Genomic DNA, 19109 nt, shown 5'->3' with positions numbered 1-19109 from the left:
AAAGATTCTTCCATGTTGGTTGAATGCATCACCTAAAAGTGAATAAATTAAGAATAATTAATATTTTAACAATACCTGCAAGTAAAAATCATTCATTATGGTAACTGGAAAATCTTTAAAAAAAAAAAGTGTAATAACTTTTACATTGTGAAATACAGTTGAGACAGATATTACGTGATTGTCACACCATGGGGCAGAATGCTAACCAACTTAAATATCCCAGACTATTCACCTGTAAGAAGGCTTAAATTTGTCACAAGAGAGCACAGATCCTCCACTTAATGCTTTTGCAAACTGATAAACATTTATATTTTGCCTACAAAACCCAAGTTTTATCTACACTACCACCGAAGAAAAGTTTCAACAATTGTTTTCAACTTTCTATTTTATTGAAACAGATGAGAAACATCTGTAATTTGTGCATACTACATATGTACATATACATACATGGGAACAAAAACATTAGACTATGGGTTAGGATAAATTTCAACAGTGCTTTCCAACCTTTCTGAATGCCTCGTGACATTTGCTGTTTCATTTTGTGATAATAGGGAGGAAATTTTATTTTTTGGAGGGTGTCTTAAGTAATGGGAGTCTATCGGAGCAATTCAATTATTGCTCTGATCAGAAGCCCATTAGCCGCGACAGTCACATTTTTCTCTCGCAGCCCCCAGAGGTGTGAAGAAAAAGAGAATATGAAAAGTCCTTAGTTTCGACGCCCGAACCAGGATTTTAGACAGGGTCACTTTTCGTGTCTTAACCCCCTCCTCTTGGATGTGTAAAATACTAATGGGCGTCTGATCGGAGCAACAAATGAACTGCTCCAATAGACTCCCATTAGTTAGACGCCCAGCACTAACAATTGAATTCCCCACCATGAGTCTGGACAATATGATAATTTGGGGTATGTCCACCAACACATAACAACCTAAAGATGATATACAAAAACAATTTTATTTTTATTTTCTGAATTCACATTAAGAAAATGTAGGCCTTGGGTTGCCATGAAAAAAAAAATTATACCTTAGGGTGCCGTGATTCAAAAAAATATTCAGAACCACTGGCAAAGAGGATTTAACAATTAGTATAATATAAATGCCACACAGATAATGACACACATGTAGTTGTTAAAATTGGACGATATCCTCAGCCACTTGGTTTGGGCAGTAGATAGCTTCTATCAATGGGGACGATTAATAAATGTTTCTCGCGGCACCTGCAGGCCATCTATACAAGTAGGCACCAGACAGAGCAATGCAATTGTCTCTCTCTCTGTCCGGGCGCCCATTAGTAGTCATTGTGGCTACAAACACCGGAATTAGCTGCGCAAAACGGCTAAACCAGTCTAAAGAAGTGGTCATTTGAACCCTAACCCCCCCCAAAAAAAAAACAGACAACACACATTTCTTCTCGCACCTCAGGAGGCTGTGAGAAGAAATGTGCCCCCCCTGCAACTTTAGGCGTCCGAGCAGAGCAACAATTTAATTGTTCCATATTCATAGTGGGGAGCATTGAAAACAATTGAATCACCCCCAATAACTATACCCAGTGTTTTACAACCCCAACCCCCAAGTTCTAAAAATATTATATGTTGGTTGGAATTGGAGTTAAATCTCTTCTGTAGCCGGTTAATGCAGTGGAATAATAACTGCACACACAGACCAACAGCAGTCATCTTCTAACTGCATTGTCCCAAATGCCGATTATACCTAACATTTTTTTTCATCTGACCAACCTCCCCAAATATGCTACAATATTGCCAGCAAGATAAGGCAGCATAAATACATGCAGAAGCATGTACAAACCAATATTGTTTCAATAATTAAAGTAATGGGGGTGATTCATTTAAGCGCGCTGTTGATAGCGCTAGGAAGGAGTTCCCGGAGCTATTCAATTCAGTGCACTGTTAGCCCGACTAAAGGATTTCTTCTCGCACCCACCTGAGTGGGCGAGTAGAAATCAGACTAAGTGCCAACAGTGGGGCTGTTTGCTGGCTTAGAGCAACGCTAACAGCCTCACGGTCAGCACTTTAGTTACGAACATCTGCATTCACCGACTGAACACCCAGGTTAAGTCGCGAGAACCGCATTCTGTGACTTAAGTTGCAATAGTTGGACGAAAGTGTGGTGAATTGAATAGTTCCGGAGCCAACTTCCCTGCGCTGTTTAATTCGCTCTTAATTGAATCGCCCCCAATATTTGATACACAAATATGTACAATAGTCTTCCTGTTAGTCGAAACACGCTGGTGTCTATAAAGGACTTGTTACTTGGCGAGACCCGACGCAGAGACATTGCAGTTCCAGGAGAGAGATGGATACCCAGGAATTAAACTTACCTGTCTTGCTGAGACATGTGCCTTTGTTTAAGGCCACACATGGTATTAAGCAAATCCTTTAATTGGTGGTACAATATTTTATTGTTATGTGAGTAAATACTTTTACACGCTATGAGAGAAAAAAGTTTAATTTTTTCGATGTAAAAATTAAGGAAACCTCAATGTAGGTCTGAAGGAGGGATTGAGGATCATTCACTATTACCTATTATATTAGCCTATTTCAGGCCTTATAAGGGTATGCAGTACATATTTCTATCTGCACATATTTCTGAACTAATTGATTTGCACTATGAGAAGTGGTCTAATTTATGTCTTTGAAGCACTATGAAGATTTTAAAGTCTGTGGAAAAGGATTTTTGGTAGAAGACGACTATATGATTGACATCTTGGACCATTTCCATTTAAGTATATATTTTTAGGACAACTGAGTTTGCCTTTTTTTGATTAGAAAAGGCACTGGACTACAAACATACAAAGGTTATATATATTTTTGCCTTATACCAATTATGGGAGCACTTCCATTTTTCTTTTTTTATATGTGATTTGAGTAGTCAAGTGATGACTACTGGGAATTAAGCTGCACCCTAATTTTTGAAGCGCAGGGGGAATCATTTTTCTTTGTGCATAGATATTTCAGTAACGTCTGAGAGACACTTTTTAAATATTGTATCATCTTCTATGACCAAATGACACTATTTCAATGGAAGCAATTAATATAAACTGAGGCAATTTAATATAAACTGAGGCAAAGTACTTCAACTAAGCAGAGAAACACAACAGTTCGACCGCCTATTAAAGTACATAAAATACTGCATTTATGTTTGTGAACATTGGAAGCAATACATAAACTTTGTGTAAATTAGAAGCACTGGCAAGTATTTTCATTGCTCAGGTTGTAAGAAATGAGAAAGCATTTCTGTAGTGTCTTTCAATTACAGCCCCCCCTCTGTACGATTAACATTTATACAACCAAGAGACATGTAGTCTAGTTACAGCAATTGCCTATGCACTTTATTCAAGCAGAATGTGCTTTATTTCAGCTAAAACAGCAGTTATATGTTTTTGTAAATGGTCCAACATAAAATTCAGGTGGTTCAAACTGCATTTGAAGAGGCAAGTGGATGGTGTTACGTAGCAATTTTCTAAAAATGAATTTGTTAAATGAGGGTGTTATGACCTAGGGATACTAGCATTCCCGCTAGGCTGTTTTAGCGGGGCGCGGCGCCCTGCCCTCCTTCTGGAGGGCAAAAAGCACCCTGCCCTCCAGGAGTAGGGCAAAAAGCAACCCGCCCTCACAGCCTGCGGGAGCCGTTCTCACCCGCGGGACGCAGTGTCCCGCGGGTGGAGAAACATGCGGTGACCCGGTATCTATTCTCCCTGTCTGCAGGGCTTGGGGGCTGCCCGGCGTGTCCGTAAGTGCCAGGCACGCCCCCAAGAGTGACGAAAAGGGGACGCGTCTTATGGACACGCCCCCTTTTCCGATGACCATGCCCCCTTCTCGGTCGAGCGCGCACGTGCATGCCCTCTCTAGCTCCGGCGCCCTGCCTCCCGCCGGAGCTAGAGGGAACACTAGGATACTATTATGTTATTTTAAATGTAAGCACTTTTATCCACAAAATAGATCAGGAAATAGACTACTATGTCCAATTCATGTTGTCAAATGTAACTTTAACTGTTAACATCTCAGTTTCTTCTAAACGTAACATTACACCTTCATCCACTCGCCTCTATTTATTAAACCACCCAAAATATCTTGAGGCGTTCAGTGTGTACCTTTCCATAATTTGCTTTCACTATTCAAAAAAACTACAACTTTTCTATGAAAACAGTTTAGACATGATTTAGTTTATTATTGTACTGAAGATTTGTAAAGAGTAAACCAGTTCTCCAAGCAATAGTTGAGGCATATAACAGAGCATTCAAGGATTAAAAGAAAATAAGAGTTATGGTATAACATACCTTTGTTAATTCTTTTTCTTCGAGGTCCATGGGGTCCACAGCCATTACGTTGGGGTATGAATCCCGGTCACCAAATACAAATGAGCTCTCTGCTCCCAGGATGCACCGGGTTTCCCCCTCATATATCCCACCTCAGGTAGCCAGTTCGTTACCAAGCTCAAGCAGGCAGAGACAAACAAAGGGTAAGAAAGAAAAGACCCATACTTACGAGTCCAGACTCTCAAGAGAAGAAACTACGGAAAACCTCCCCCAGAACTACAGGTGCGTCTGGGTTGGTGTCCTGTGGACCCCATGGACCTCGAAGAAAAAGAGTTAAAAGGTATGTTATACCATAACTCTTATTTTCTTCTTCGGGGTCCATGGGGTCCACAGCCATTACGTTGGGGATATCCCAAAGCACTAACCCTACGGGCGGGGACGCTCCTGACTCTCGGAAGAGAGGAGAATCCTACGCCCGAAGGAGGCATCCTGAGAGGCAAAAGTGTCAAAGGCATAAAAATTTGACAAAGGTATGGATGGAAGACCATGTGGCTGCTTTACATAATTGCTCAGCAGAAGCACCCCGGCGGGCCACCCATGATGGACCTACCGCCCTAGTAGAATGTGCCGTCACTGAATCCGGCACACGCATACCAGCCTGTGTATAAGCCAATGAAATTGCCATGTGAATCCACCTGGCCAGTGTCTGTTTATCGGCTGGCCAGCCACGCTTATGACAACCATAAAGCACAAAAAGTGAATCGGACTTCCTCCATTTGCTCGTGCGTTTTACAAATTCTCAACGCACGGACCACATCCAGGGAAGCCTCACCTTGGGAGAGACTTGTGCCCTGAAATGCTGGAACTATTATTTCTTCATTAATATGAAATTCAGACACCACTTTCGGAAGATAACCCTCCCTAGTATGTAGTACTGCTCTATCTTGATGAAATATCAAGAACGGCTCCCGGAAGGAAAGCGCAGCTAAATCCGACACTCTACGTGCAGATGCCATAGCAAGGAGGAATACAGTCTTTGCTGTTAGCCACTTGATGTCTGTTGAATTTAAAGGCTCAAACTGCATCCAAGGCGGCATCACCCAAATAAGAGGCCCCTTCTCTAATACAGGAGATCATATCCAGTTGCTCCTTAGAGGCATCTGGTAAAGACTCCGTTAGAGTTTTGACCCACTCCTCAATAGCTCTTGCTACCAAGGCAGTGGCCATAGCTGGGCGGGTGGCCGTTCCTGCCAGCGAAAAAATTGATTTGAGACAAGACTCCAGGCTGCTATCCGTGGTTTCCTTCAGCGAAACTGCTGGGATTAGCAAAGTGGTACGTTTAATCAGCTGTGCCACATGCGCATCAACTGATGGTGGATTCTCCCACTTGGCACAGTCCTCTGCTGGAAAAGGATATAGAAACGCCATTCTTTTAGAAGAATGGCTTATCTTATCCGGACGGACCCAGGCTTCCTCCATAAGTTCTGATAAATGTTCAGACTTTGGGAATTCTGCCTTAACCACTTCTTGGCGCTTGAACAGGGGGGCTTTCCTAAGCAGAAGATCCCCCTTCCTCGATATTTAACACCGATTTTACAGCCCTTATCAGAAAAGGGACATCGGCTACTGGGAAATGATCACCCTCCTCGGAGCTAGACTCCTGCGTAAAGTCCTGTGCCTGTTCCTCGGAGGAGGAGGCACTCGAGTACTCACCCATGTAAGGCGGTACATGGCGCCTAGATTTAGGTTGCTTTGGCTTGACAGCCTGAGGCTGAAAAACCCCCGAGGATGATGCCATAACCATACCAGCACCAGGGTCCATCCAAGGCGGCCAAATCATGGGCATAGGATGCATCTGATGAGGCAAACCCCAAACCAGTGGTACCGGGGCAGCCAGCCGTTCCACCACCTGAAAAAATTATGCCCAAGGAGGCTCAGGGCCTGAAACAGGCAAACTTAATTGGTGTGGTGGCTTCTACTCTCAACCCACACACCTGTAGCAAGGGAAGAGACAGTGACAGTATACAGGAATTACAGTTCTTTTACAGAAGAAACAGTATCCATAAACAACAATCACATGTCATGCATAAATACTCTGCGAGCCATATGCATATAAGCTCTCCTACCATAATCAGCCTCAGCTTAGGTAGGATAGAGCCCTGTATAAACCTAGACCAGCAGTGGGCAAGGTATACAGGGAGACTGCCCAGTGTCCGTCTTGTAGAAGCAGCGTTCAGAGAGCAACTGACATACACTCTGGCTGCCCTATATGGAGGCTGGGAGGAACAATCCACAATCAACTGTGCCAGAGGACTGAACTAGCGTGTGGATTGGGGGAGAGGCCGCCGGGGAAGCGTACCTCCACTATGCTGCTTGGACCTGCCCGGTAAACTGACCTGGCCGCTGCCACAAGCCCCGGCTGGTCAGGAACATCAAATCCCGGCGGTCTAGGCTAGGAGAACAAGCCGTATGCCTCCTGACTGCAGCGCGCCTCCGGCCAGTCTCACCGCCGGAGGCCGGACCGCCACGTGGTCCCGGCGTCAGCGGCCGCCGCAACCACCTGCTTACCTGCCATCCCCTTGATCCGGTTGCGGTCCAGGGCCAGAAGCCCCTGCCGAATCTCCTGCCAAGGACCTGCCGAGGCTAACGGTGCGGCGCCGGAAGTAGTTGCAGCGCGTGGCCAGTGCGCCTCCAATCAGGCGCGAGGCTGCTTCCAGGACAGCTCGGACTACCCGCTGAGATAGAGAGTAAAACTTTTTTTTTTTGTACTCGTCTGCAGGACTGCTCCAGCAGTCCCACTGTCTATGTGGTGAACACACCAAACAGGAAGTACTGGCTACCTGAGGCAGGAGGTGGGGTATATGAGGAGGAAACCCGATGCATCCTGGGAGCAGACAGCTCGTTTGTATTAACTGTTTGGTGACCGGGATTCATACCCCAACGTAATGGCTGTGGACCCATGGACCCCGAAGAAGAAACCTCAGTTTCTGGGGAAAGGGATTCAATTGTTTTTTTGCGCATTCAAAAGTAATGGACGCTCAATGGAGCTATTCAATCGTTGTTCTGGTGTGAGCAAGTGCCTTACTTATTAGGCTTGTCGCGACCAGATGTATCGGGTTTAGCCATGTAAAGTGGATACCCATCTAAGCTATTGGGCGCGTTGCCGAAATGACACTTTGGTCATCCAGACGACTGACTTTTTGCACATTTCTGCTCCCCACCTCAGGAGGGTGCGAGCAGAATTAATGGGCGCTTACAGCACTTACCCCCATCGGAGCAACAATTGAATAGCTCCGTCAGGCATACAAAAAACAATTAAATCTCGGTCTTTGAATTTACCCACTATGGTATTATATAAAACTTTTTTTACAAAAACTTATGAAGAGGGACCCATGGAAAATTTTTGGACAATCCTCAAAACTTGTTCCAATACCAATTAGGCGGGTATTCCCCTCCCTTTGCCATTACCTGATACCAGCTCGCACACAGTTTATCTGAAAGTAGACAGCACTCCATAATCCAAATGATTTCATTAACCTGGCGTCATTGAGTTTTGGTCATAACCCGTGGTGTTTTAAATTATGTGTATCTTTTTACTTAGTTATGTGACGTTGTTAAACCTCTTAGTAGCTGGAGTTAAGACTCCTCCCTATCAGTTTCCCACTACCACTCAGTCAGCCGGTGTCAGCGCAGAGAGCTAGATGGGTACAAACTCCAAAAGAAGTTAATATGACCCAACCTTAATTTCAGTGTTTCAATTTGTATTTGTATTGTTTTAATTTTAAGATTTCATGCTCAAGTCAACGAAAAGTTTAATTTAAAGATTAAAAGTTTATTTCATGTTAAGATATTAGTAACACAGAAGTTGTCAATTTTGTTGTTTTTGTTTTAAGACTACATAGAAATAAATAAAAAAAAGTTCCTTCTCTATCATTGGGCTCGATTCAATTCTGAGGCTTTTCTCAGCCCTATCAAACCTATTTTGGCATTTTTTAGGCTGTTCTCATTTCAATGTAAATATGAGCAATCGATTTATGCAGTATCCAAAGGATACCTCTTTTTTCCCAACAGACTATACATTTTCCGAATATGCATGGAAAAAGAAAAATCTATCCAACATAGACAAAGTTTATTTTTATTGCAAGAAAATTAAAAGCAAAAATGTGCATATTTTGTTTCTAAACACTAGTACAAACTACCGTATGTACTCGAGTATAAGCCGAGTTTTTCAGCACATTTTTTGTGCTGAAAAAGCCCCCCCTCGGCTTATACTCGAGTCATGCCCGCATGGTACGCAGCTCAGTAGCGCACCATGCGGACCACGGTGCAGACTGTGTCTCTGTGACACAGCTGCACCGCGTGTGTAGCGCTGACCGGACGGAGTTCGGTCAGCAATACACATTACCAAACACAGCCGCCGGAGCCGGCAGCTGTGTGTTTGTTGTAATCAGCAGCCGATGAGTGTCAGACTCATCGGCTGCTGTTGCTCCCACTGCGGGAGCCATCATCCGGCTCCCGCAGTGGGTAATGGGAGAGACGTCATGACGATGTATCTCCCATAGTGCAAAGCGGCCGGAGGAGCTGATAACAGCGGCGGGACCAGGAGCGGAGTTTCAGGTAAGTGGGTTTTTTTATTAGAACTTCTGGGGGCACTACAAGAGGGGGGGGGGGATTACTTCTGGGGCACTACCAGAGGGGGGGGGGGGGATTACTTCTGGGGGCACTACCAGAGGGGGGGGGGGGGGGATTACTTCTGGGGGCACTACCAGCTGCTGCATTTCCCACCCTAGGCTTATACTCGAGTCTATAAGTTTTCCCAGTTTTTTGGGGTAAAATTAGGTACCTCGGCTTATATTCGGGTCGATTTATACTCGAGTATATACGGTACTTGTTAGTTCTTTCTTTAGCATCAATCCAGCTTTTCAGAAACAGCAAAAAGCAGTATTCTACATGCGTTTTCATAATAATACCTCAGCTTCAAAACATATTCTTTGTTTCATGCTAGTTTGGACAGCTATGAATGAAAGGAATAATATACCAATCCCAACAAAGCAACCATTTTGAAAACTAGGTGGCCAATTCAATTCAGCACGCTGTTAGGTTGACTGATTTCTTCTTGCACTATCCTGAGGGTGCGAGAAGAAATCCAACCAATGTGGCGGCCGCGGCAAGGCTGTTTTCCAGCTTGGCGCAGCGTTAACAGCCTCGCGGCCGTCAGTTTAGCTGGAGAATGTCGGGTTCTCGCAACTAAACCCCCGCTTTAGTCGCGAGAGCTGTCATTCTCTGACTTAAGTCAGACTAAATAGCGAGGTGAATTTAATAGCTGCGGGACCATCACTATTCAACTCGCTCTTAATTGTATCGCCCCTTATAATTCCTACTGCATCAAATGAGCATACCACTCAGTTTATCTGACCCAGGATTGTGAAGATATGGACATTACAACCTCCCCCAACACTAGATTTCTAATGCTTTCCCTGAAGTGTATGGTGTTATTTTATAATGACCATGCATGATCACCAAATATTAAGAAGGCCACATTGTTCGAAATCGACAACTCCCATACTTCTACCCAAGGTGCCCCTTATTCTATAAGTGTCTAGATGTGAGATATGGCTCCTTAGATCTTTCCTGAGGTGTAGAACTGTAAACTGATGTACTCTGTCACTTTGCACCAATGTGATGACATCAATGTTTTGCTAATTCCTTACGCCCCCACCAATAGGATATGCAAGTATTTTTTCTGCTTAGCACCTCATGTGGGCGATTCAAACGTTTGAGCCGCCAGCTGTCAGTGGCGATCGCCCGATGGAACAGCCACCTGCATTTCTGCTCGCCCCCTCCTAAACAGGCAAGCAGAAACATGTGAAAAGTCCATAGTTTGAGTGACATACTGTAACCTGGACTTTAGAGGAGTTTAGCCATTTTACGCGGCTAAATCCAGTCCAATTGGGCGCAACAAGAGTGCTAATTAATGGGCGGCCATTAATTACACAAATAGATGTGGTAATTTAAAACTAATATTTGTATATAGTATAATTATGTAAATATACTTCAAATAGAATACAGCAGCATTTCAGCTATACTAAGCAAAAGCACCAGCATAGAAGCATGGCAAAAATTAGAACTAACCAAAGAAAATGTCTTGGCTTTCTAGTCATGTCAGCTTAGACTGGAAGAAAATAAAAAAATTCTATTATATCATTTGAAAGTGTTAAATATACAAATCATTAGTTCCAGAACACAACAATGGAATGATTCTCATTTAGAACTAATACAATTAAATTGCACCAGATGAAACATTCTGAGAATACAGGGTAGATGCAGTTCAGTCATCAGATTCCCCTCCCCCATTTCATTTACTTCCTTTCTAAAAACAAGGACAGTGGCCAAACGAAAACAAGTTTTTTATTTTTTTATTTAGTAAATCCCCACCCCCCTCTTCTGAAGTGAAACAATAGATAAGAAGTCAGACTCAAATCAGCAGCTATGTTTCACAGTGTAAAGACAGGTCATGTGCCAGTAACCATAAATAAAATATGTCCAGGTTTTATAAACTTTACACTATCATTATAGAAATAGGCCTGCAGAACGTGTGTTATTTAACAAGTGTTAATGCACAGCGAAGCAAGGGCAATAAGCATGCCAAACTTAACAGGTTAAACTGTCTCTGAAAGCGACATCCGAGAACAAAAACCAAAACAGTGGTTTGTCAAAATACAGGAACATGTTTGTTCTATGGGCAAGCTGAAAACTGCTCAACGTTGATGATATTCTAGGGCAGTGGTTCCCAAACTGTGTGCCTCGGGACACTTGCAGGGGTGCCTCAGGTTGGTGATCCAGCACCAAATAAAATTATTTATGGTCAATGTAATGTAAATATGTGGACAAACCGAAGCACAAACCTGTCACCCACTACATAAATGAACCTAAGGATGACAGGTCAGCACAATTCGCTACACTTTACTACTTCATTACATTTTTTTTCTGAATTTCTCAAAAACAAACTTTTGGTTTAGGGGTGCCGTGAAAAAAAATTCTGATGCACTAGGGCGCCGCGAGTCCAATAAGATGGGAACCACTGTTTTAGGGGAATCAATGTTACAAAATATAAGGGTAAAACACATGAATCAATAAAGAAAAAAATAAGTTTAAAAGTAACAAATTTTTTATTCACTTCAATGAATGTCTATGCAACAATAAAAGCACTAAACGTAAACTTCGTAGTAATAAATACAAAAGCTAACAAATTGGCAAACCTGACAGCCAGCTTGGAGAGGTGAATGTTTTAAGTTACTTAGCTACAGTCTTGATAGGACAAAGACCGCACATAAAATTGGATAACGTATTAACTAACTAGATCAATACTATGAAACTGAAGTTTTGCAGCCCCTCAAAAAAATTTAAATTCCACACATTAAATAATCCTTTTTTTTTTGGAGCATATTCGGATTTTGCCAACAAAAAAAAAAAATCTACCCCTTCCATGCTTTTTATGCTCATTAGGTAGCGCTTGGCTGCTCTGTTTTTGAACTGAGGTTTCTTGCTACATCACAACTCATCACTTGGATAATACTTTATTTGTTTCTTTCCATTCAGAGGGAAACCATTTTTTTTAATTCTACTTATATTACTATGTAGATAATGGAAACCCCTAATGGCAAGTCAAACTCTTTAGAACATAAACACTTCTGCAGGGATTCTTATTTTTGTCACATGGTTAAGTAGACATGGAAGAAAAAACCCGAATAGTGAAGGTTTCACCAACTCAGAAATTTAATCCAGCACATATAAAAATAAAAAGATCTATAGGGCGGAATTCAATTGTTTTTGCGGCCCGCATCTCCCATCTAAAGTGACAGGAGTTCGCGGGCCGCTATACAATTGTTCCAGATTTTCGTGCTGATCACGCCCAAAGTGGTCGGGTTTAGCCGCATAAAGCAGCTAAACCCGACCAAAGTGCTGGGCGCGATCGCGAAAAGTGATGTTTGGGTGCCCAAACATGTCACTTTTCGCACATTTCAGCTCTCACCCCCCTAGGGCTGCGAGCTGAAATGTAGCGCTGGCAGCTGATCGTGCCCGACAGGAGCAAGAATTGAATAGCTCCCTCGGGCGCGATGGGGACAGGAATCAATTGAATTCCGCCCATAGAATGCTAAAAGCACTGCATAGTAAAACAAAAAATAATTGTAGACCAATTCTGAGAACCGAAGCAAGAAATTGTAGTGATTTTAGTGATATCTGCGTTATCTAGTTTGCAATTTTTAAACTTATCCTCGTGTCATGCAAGGTGTGTTTAGGTTTACAGATATTCTAATGCTAACATCAAGCAAGTATGGTTGGACCACACTGCCATGAATATGTATAGGGGGTGATTTAATTGTATTCACCCACAGCTTTTGGTGGCAGGTGCACGACAGAGCAAATCGATTGTTGCTCAGGGTGCGTACAGCTGCAGGAGCACACATTTCTGCTCGCAACCCCCCCTCCCCTCCCCAGGCAAGCAAGCAGAAATGTGTGATAAGTTGGCAGTTTGGGCACACAAAGCAGGACTTTAGAAGGGTTTAGCAGTTTTACGCGGCAGTCTATTTGGGCACGACATATGCAATAAGCATGTGCACCCAAAAACAAATATTGCACCACGATCTTCCGTTACTTTAAACAGGAGAAAGGGGGCGATAAAACAATTAAATCGCCCGCTAAGAGTAATTTTTTTTTTTTATAAAGACAAATTGTAAACTAATCTCTCAACTGCTCTGCACAACATTACTCACTCAGTGGATTATTATAGTGAAGTACAAGCTACCAGGAGAGCATGGACTTGGAGAAACGTGTTTTCTTACTAAAAAAAAATAATTATAATAATATATATCGTTTTTACCTGCCTCTTGACGTGTTTCGGTTTTGCTTTTTAAATCAATTTTTTTATATATTTTTTTTAAATAGAGTTATAAGCACAGGCTAGAGAAACAAAAAATTCCTATTGAAAATCAAACTGCTAATTAAAAAAACTACTAAGTCTAAAATACACATTTTCTAATTATCAGGTATAAATGCTCAGGCTTCGAAAAGCACTTAAAAAGGTGTTAGTGCTTGCAAACACAGCATTTATGTCCCTCAAATCAAGCTCAGCTAGGACAATCAAGTTAATATACATTTTCTAAGCCATTTGTGGTGGAAAAATTAGAGCTGAAAACTTTAAAGGTGCACATCCACTTGCCGACTAGTGAAGGACTGAACGATAACGATATCATTATCGTTCAGACATTAAACTGCATTGCCCACACTGAACAACAAATCATTCAGTGTAGGCACCCTCCCTCAGCCCTGAACATAGTCAATCTGTCGTTATCTGCAGATTGACCGGCATGTTCAGGCGATGATTGATGTCGGAAACGACCAGCTGGAGCGTGCATCGCTGGTCGTTTCCGACATTTTAGTGCCCGATTAATGAGCGATTCAACGATAACGATATCGTTATCATTCAATCACTCATTAATATCGCCTAGTGGATGCGCCCCTTAAGATTTCAACACTTAAGAATATAAGTCTTGAAAAAGTATCCAGTTCAAGGAGACGAAACGCGTTGACGTCATTGTCGTTCAATCCTTCCACTGCTTATCACACACCTGTATCTGCACCTTGGAGAATTTTCGAGCTGACCGCACAGGCAGCGGAGAAATCAGTTTCACGGAGCATCACCATCCAGCTCCCTACAGCGATCATATTTACCCGGGAGAACACTGCCACACTTACTCTGTCAGCGGGATTTTGGAGCTGATTGAACAGCCGCCACCAACGGAGTTACCGATACCACGGTATGCTGACCATTATCTCCCCACAGAGACTGCATTGATTTGGGAGAGCGCTGTTGCATCTATCCGGTGAGCGGTAAGACACACTTTCTCTCCCCATACACACGGAGAGAAAGACAACCTTTTGTCTGCTGCTTTTTCTCCACTGTGCAGATGGACATATCCTATACAGGAATATTCATTCTACAATAGGAGTCACTTCACTCCAATCGGTTATCACAAACACAACAAATATATGCTGGGACGCCAGCAATATATTTTTTTAACCAAAGTTCATATATATGGATAACCTACATCTATTCCAGGTGTGAGAAGGCAGTAATACTAAACAGTGTAAAAAAGAACTGAGACAGTATCAATTCTAATCCATGGAAATGATACAATTGATCTGTTACATTCCACTGTATCAATTTTTCTCGCTCAATAGGATTCATTTTTTGATTCAAGCTTATATATTGATGCAATTTTTAACCCATTTACACTTTTGCATTTCATTAGTTCGATCCATCTATATTTTTATGTTTCATGTAATACGTTTAATGTATTGTGTGTGATGTGATGTATGTATTTCATTTTTAGAAGTAAAATATTTTTCTCTTTTTATTCATTCATTGTGTATTACATTGTGTATCAACACACTCTCATCATAGTCAGACGTGATCACAGCGCATTGCCCATGTTGTTCCATTAGTATCTTAGTGGGAGTTCACAGTATACTCCTAGCAGTTGCAGCTGATCCCAATTGACAATTTTGTATTAACAACATTAGCGCCGAGAGTTGGGTAGGAATCTACCCTCAGTTTACTTAAGAATATAAGCAACAACAAAATTCCCAATGCTTCTTTTCTATAATCAGAGAGGAGTCAATGTCCACTTATTGCCCGGAACATCTCACAGTTAGGGATTTCCCAGATAGATTTTATCTTGGCTTTCAAGGACTTATGAATAACAGTGCATTTGCAGGAACTACTTGCCCTGTGCTCCAATAATGCAGACATTACCTTGCTGCACATTCAATTTCCATCCATGTCAATAGCACATATGGCATGGTAAAGTGATCTATTGCTAGTTATATCTACTGATGTTTTGTTCATGTCATTTGGTTTGAAACACAAATGATTTAACCCCACACAGTCAAAATACTAAGGGGCTATTTATTAATAATCACGGACCAGCCACGATTATTATCTACCTAAATCGCCGGGGATATTTTCATTTTTACTAAATATATCCTTGCTATGTTCAACTGGGAATTCGCAGGGACAGCGGTCCCTGCGAGTTATATCCCCGGCATTTAGAAGAAGTCTTTCACAGAAATGAAAAAGACTTCCCTGGGGATGCCGACACTGTGCGTGTGCAGTGTCAGCCTCCCGGAGCTGGCCAGAGCTGCGTGGGGGGAGGAAGAGATTGAAAGATCCTTCTCATGCCTCTGGAACCCCCATAGGCTTACAGCAGTTTATACCATCCAAAAATGGTGTAAACTACCGTGGCTAAACAATGAAAAGCTTCACTTTTTGGAGTTTAGTACATAGGGGTCAGATTGTAGTCCCTATTAATAATGGGGACTGCGATCTGTAGTGCTAAATTAGCACTTTGCCAGAGATTTCTGTGAAATCTCCTACATTGTGCTATTAGTACACAGGAGCAATACATAAACTTATACAGAAACTGCAGTCTCTGCATATTTTTATGTAAAAATCAGCTTAGTACATATGCCCCTAAATCTGTATCCAAACACTTAAATTTTAATGGGTCTTATAAAATGACAGAAAATGTGTGGAAAAAGTTTTTGATGATATACAAATATACATTTTATCATGACATAAGTTCTCTATATTGAAGGTTGCGCTCTTTGTGACCACAATAGTACTATTATGTTACAGGTGACAACCATGGAGTTAAGACAAAAAAATATATATATATATATACAATCACATACCATAGGTCCCATATGAACCTTATGTGATTGGACTCCATGGGATACTGCAGGTAAGATACAAAGCTTAATTTTGATTACACCTCACAGGGGCTAAATCAATCAGACAAGTTCTGAACAATGACTGTATGTGGGATGTTAAAGTAGAGGTGCAAGCAAAAATAGGCAAGGTTTTAACTACCATAATACCCAGACTGCATGAAGCAACATATTGCACAAGGCTCCAATGGGCTCTCTCAGCTCACATAATGTGCCCCAGAGTGGCAGAATAAGAGCAGGGGGGAAACATACGTTACCAACTTCATCAAAAAAACTCTTCTAGAGCCTATATTTACACTGTTCACACCATAGTTTCACAAATGGTGGGACACTAGTATAGGTGCAGTGTTCTCCCGAAAAATTTTTTCCAGCGGGGTGGCATCAAGAAGTCGCCCCCTGGATGGGGGCCTTGGCAATAATAAGAGGTTTTAAATCCTGACCTTATAATGATTTAAACCTGAAATGATTTATATATTAATTATCTTCCTTTTAGAGGCCCTGATACTGTCCCCACTTGCAGGCTACACAATATATATTTTTATACAGCTCTACAGATACTGGCCCCACTTTCAGTCTCTCATTAATCAGTTCAGGTGACCTTTTATACAGGAGGGTGGATCTTTGCTCTCGGAATAAAAATACGAATTACCGCCGGTTCAAATCCCGACAGCGGCAAGCCGACGCGGCTGAAAATCCCGATCGTCCCCAGGTAAGTATGAACTAACCTAACCCCCCAACCCTCCTTAGGGGTACCTAACCCCCCCTTCCCCACTGCCTAAACCTAAGTCCCCCATGGGGGTGCTTAACCCTCCCTCCCCCTAGCCTAACCCTAACCTCCCGGGGGGATGCCTAACCCTAATTCCCCCCCCCCAGGAGCCCTAAACCTAACCCTTCCCCCCACCCTGCGGCTGTCTGCAGCAGCGCCCGGGATCGCTTCGATCGGGATGCCGGGCGCCGGTAAAATGACAGGTGTCTAGAATTAGACGCCTGTCATTTAACCCTCGTCGAGATAAAGCAGTGGGGAAGCCTTGCGTGCGCCAGCTTTCCGATTTCATACCCTGCCCTCCAGCCTGATGCCGCCCCTGCACTGTGATGGACAACTACCCCTGCCCCAATGCCACATCCCCTGCTCGGCACTCTCCCCTGACCCAATGCCATATCCCCTGTCCGGCACCTCCCCCTGCCCAGCACCTCCCAATGCACCTTGTACCGTCACCTTCACCAACATGTCCTTATTGCTGGCAGACACGGAGCCTCTAATGTGAAGAACGTGACGTTGGCGAAGCTCGGCATCGCATCCGTGTCAACGAGGACACATTGAGGATGACCAGGAACGCGGTGCATTGGGGCGGCATGAGGGGGGTGGGTTTGGGGAGTGCCAGGCAATGCGCACGCAGAAAACAGGCTAGGGAGAACACTGGAGGTGTACCTCTGAAATATTCATTCAATATTTAGTTTGTTTCATCCACCTTGAATACCCATCCAGGACGGACAGTAATGAGAAGAATTAGCACATACGCAGGCAACTCATTTTTGCTTTACAGCAACTGTCACCTATTAGGCTATTCAAAATGAAAACCTATAAAGTGCTAGTAACCTGTAAAACTAACTTTAGAAAAGAAAAAGAAAAAGAAAAACAGGGAAAGAATATTCTGGGAGACGATTCTTTCCTGACATCACTGTCACACAAACCCACCCTGGTAACTTATACGGTGTGGAAAGCCATGTGTAACACTATATAGGTGATCAGGCTGCAGCAGCAGCACCGGGGTGGATTATGTATGTACATAAATACATGAGGGATGGGGGAGCAGGCTACCTCCTGTAACTTCGCACACTACGACACCTTACCCGGCTGTATGTGTAGTCTATCGCCTGGAAGCAGAGACTGGAGACACCGTAACCCATGTGGCTGCTGTGCCAATAAATCTATACTACACATCTATAGTTCCTGTGTGGCAGGTCGGTGGCCGGGCCTGGCCCGCCTTATCCCTCCTCATACCGGAACTCCAGCCATATCCTGACTCGGAGCACAGAGCTGCCCATGCTCGACCCAGGTTCACTGCTACCCCCGAGCACTCACCTGGCCGCTAGGTGCCTCTGATGTCACTCAGTGGCCGGTCGGTGCTCGCAGGCCGGGCGGGCGGTTCTCTCCCCCCATTCATTAGTTTAATGCTTTGTCTCCCTCCCGTTCTTGCGAAGCTCCGTCCGACGGCGAGATGAGGACGAGAGGCGGAGCGCGGCCTGCGACGTGCGCTGCGTCACCGAGTCAAAGGTTCTCAAGATGGCGACGCTTCCTCGAGACGTCTGCTCTGGGGCGCGAGGACGCGCGGCTCTCACAGTACTGGAACGGCCAAAAGAGCGACCCCGCCCACATCTCCTACACCCACGCATCGCCGTGACAACAGCAGGGGGCGCTGCATTTGCTCGCCGCCCGCCCAGGCTGAGCCTGAGGTTTGTTTTGGCAGCTGTTTGTCGCGCAGCGCGGGGTTTCCGGAGCACAGTGGCCTCCAGGCTGGGTGGGGCAAACAGTAACAACAACCGCAGCCCGCCCACCATAATAAGATTATATTACACACAACAGGGGAGGGGAGCGACCAATAACAGAAGTGTCTATGAGCTTAGCAGTAACTGACGTAGGGCTGGGTTACATCTCCGGCGGTTAAGGGCTCTATAGGCAATACAGGAAGTGCTATCTTCTCCCAGAGACTCTATCAGATACTGAGTTGGGAAGAAAGAGCACGTAACTGTGGTGTGCACCTTGGTAAAAACATGTTGCACTACAGATGGGGCAGATGTAAAATATGTTGAGAGATTTAGGTTTGGGAGGGGTGTGTTTTAACTCTAATCTAAGGTTGGGTACACGCTAGGTGACCCACCAATGCGATGCCTGATGGTACAATTGAACAATATATCGAGTGGTTGATCCACTCTGGTGAATGACCGCCTGATAAACCGTTCACCTGCACCTTCCTGGTGTCTGCAGCTGGGTCTCTCCGTCAGCCATACATGCATGGCTGACGAATGACACTGATGGTGCGTGG

The 19109-nt window shown here is 43.6% G+C and overlaps 1 protein-coding gene across 1 annotated transcript in view; it reads right to left on the bottom strand.

The window, feature by feature from the left end:
• The window catches only part of ZBED4 (zinc finger BED-type containing 4), a 34235-nt gene extending 15796 nt beyond the window's left edge, over positions 1–18439 (bottom strand). Inside the window, exons 1-2 of the mRNA XM_088457600.1 lie at positions 18149–18439; positions 1–32 (exon numbers count right to left, since the gene is read on the bottom strand). The exon at positions 1–32 is cut by the window's left edge and continues 39 nt beyond it. The gene's annotated coding sequence lies outside the window, so the exon portion shown is untranslated. The remainder of the gene's footprint in view (positions 33–18148) is intronic.
• Between the last annotated feature and the right edge of the window lie 670 nt (positions 18440–19109).

This window comes from Taudactylus pleione, unplaced genomic scaffold, assembly GCF_031769625.1.
Source record: "Taudactylus pleione unplaced genomic scaffold, aTauple2 ptg000041l, whole genome shotgun sequence".
Classification (NCBI taxonomy): domain Eukaryota; kingdom Metazoa; phylum Chordata; class Amphibia; order Anura; family Myobatrachidae; genus Taudactylus; species Taudactylus pleione.
Note: the sequence above shows the minus strand (reverse complement) of the source record. Positions and strands in the feature narration are given on the sequence as shown.